Source organism: Acyrthosiphon pisum, chromosome X, assembly GCF_005508785.2.
Source record: "Acyrthosiphon pisum isolate AL4f chromosome X, pea_aphid_22Mar2018_4r6ur, whole genome shotgun sequence".
Classification (NCBI taxonomy): domain Eukaryota; kingdom Metazoa; phylum Arthropoda; class Insecta; order Hemiptera; family Aphididae; genus Acyrthosiphon; species Acyrthosiphon pisum.
The window spans coordinates 121,077,504-121,080,233 of NC_042493.1; the positions used below are offsets into that span (position 1 = coordinate 121,077,504).

General features: G+C 29.3%; 1 pseudogene; it reads left to right on the top strand.

Moving 5' to 3' along the window:
- The first annotated feature begins 874 nt into the window (after positions 1–874).
- LOC100163136 lies at positions 875–2,408 on the top strand (annotated as a pseudogene).
- Positions 2,409–2,730: the final 322 nt, after the last annotated feature.

The window sequence follows — 2,730 nt, forward strand, 5'->3', positions numbered from 1 at the left end:
GTGATTCCAAATATCAATATTATTATAGTTAAAAAAAGAAATATTTACTGAAATATTGTCAGTTTTATTTTGTTATTTTATTTTTATTCAAGTTGTACCTATTAAAAATTAAAACTGTATATTATTTTAGTTGAAAAATAACATTAAGGATTTATTAATTAATAAATATTACCTAATTAGTAATAATAACTAATAAATTACATTATTTATAATATAATTTAAAAACAAATTATCTATTTTTTTTATCTAGATAAAAAAAATTATGTTATATTTTATCTTATCTAGATAAATTTTGAATGAATTATTTGGTATCTTATCTAGATGATTTTTTGATTATCTTTTCCCAACACTGGTTACTTGTACTTGGACACTAGTCCGGTGCCCAGCAGTCCGGCGCCAACCGAATCAGTCACAGAACACGGCACCGGCCTCATCGCACACGGACCTACAACGATAGAACGCAGTGGACAGGGCAGCAGCAGCAGCAGCAGCAGTAACGCAGCGGGCGAGACCAAGCTTATAATACGAGTGCGGAGCACCAAATCTCGTCAGTATGTTCAACGGAGCTTTCTGCAGCAACACCCACCCAGGGCAGACTTGCACAGATAAACTTCATACATATTATTATTTATTATTACGATTCAAACCTAACATAAATTATTATATTTTGGTGACTGTCGCAGTACCTTTATTAATAAATTATAATATTTATTCTATATTGAATATATCAAAAAATACAAAAAATACAGTCCACTGAAATTTATTTCCTCACCGAAACAACTTTAGTACCTATAGTTTTTGTAACCATGGACACTTTTATCTATAACATATTGTTTGATCAATATACATTAAAGTTTTTAATTTTAACCTGTAGTCTTCTTTTCATTTTTAACTAAAACCTTTATTTAAAATTGTTGTTTATTATCATTAAAATGAAAATAACATATTGTACGGATGTTGACAGAACAGTTGTACTAAGTAATTTCGAGAAACGAGGCTGGGTACACGTTGGCCCTGATGATAATTGGAATTTTTTTTGGGCTGGTATACAAACATGTCGTAGTTTATTTAGTGTTGATAGCGGCTATAGAATGCGCGACAGCCAAATGATCAATCATTTTCCCAACCATTATGAAGTCAGTCGTAAAGATATGTTGGTTAAAAATATTAATCGTTACAGACGTGGACTCGAAAGAGAGGGAGATCCATTTGCCAAGCGTTTAGATGGAAAATACTTGTATTTAGATTTTATTCCAGTTACATTTGTGTTACCAGCAGACTATAATTTGTTTGTAGAAGAATACCGCAAAGTCGGCCCAAGTACATGGATTATAAAACCAGTTGGAAAATCTCAAGGAACTGGAATATTCCTCGTTAATAAATTATCAAAATTGAAGAAATGGTTTAGAGAAGGCAAAAATAATAATTTCAATACATCTGCCATAAAGGAATCATATGTTATATCTAAATATATTGATAATCCATTACTCATTGGTTGTAAAAAGTTTGATCTTCGTTTATATGTTTTGGTCACATCTTTTCGTCCATTAAAAGCATACTTGTTTAAGTCAGGCTTTTGTCGGTTCTGTACAGTCAAATATAACACTAGTGTTGGAGACATAGAAAACTTATTGATCCATTTGACTAATGTCTCCTTACAAAAACAAGGTGATGAATACAACAGTATGCATGGCGGTAAATTAAGCATTCAAGGGTTAAGACTATTTTTGGAAAGCACAAGAGGAAAAACAGTAACTGACGCACTTTTTGATAATATTGATTGGTTGATTGTTCATTCTTTAAAATCTGTGAGCTACATAATGGCTAATGACAGACATTGTTTTGAATGTTATGGATATGACATTATAATTGATGATAATTTAAAACCCTGGCTAATTGAAGTCAATGCATCTCCGTCACTAACATCTACTACAGCTAATGACCGTATTTTAAAGTATAAATTGATTGACAATATGTTAAGCATAGTTTTACCACCCAGTGGAATACCTGATGTACGTTGGAATAAATGTCCATCTCGAGAGGCAATGGGAAATTTTGAACTATTAATTGATGAAGAGTTAGCAGCAAAAGATAAACCTGGACCATCAACTAAAATTGATCGAAAGGATAGATTAAAGCGAAAATCCTAAACATAAAAAAATTAATTAGTACTAGACAAAAATAATGTGTAATTAATTTCAAAGTTAAATGTCTTATTTGTAAATTTCACAATTTTATTCAATAAGTATATTAAATACTAATCATTATGTGATAAGTTTGATAGTAATATCATAACTTTAAATACTGAATTTGTAATTTGTCCGTAAATTAGTCCTACATAAAATTCTACTTATTTTATACATGTTAACTTAGAAATACGTGTTGTAAAATATATACATATTGATTTTTTTTTATAGATATGTCATGTCAGTCAAGGTCAGCTATTTTAAATGAAAAATGTACTACACTAGAATGATTTTGTTTGTTTCTATGGTGATAAACAAAGCGTTATAAGAACAGCTAAGGAATAATAGGTTATTTATATAATTATAATTTATAATTAGGAAATATCATAAAAATTAAAAAAATTAAAATAAAATAAAAAGCTCAAAAGTCACTCAAATGTTTTGAACATTTTACCATGTTTAGGTAAGGCTAATATAAGTAAACAATACAAATTTCAAGTTTTTCCGAATGTTTTTAACCGAATTACAACAAAAAAAAATCCAA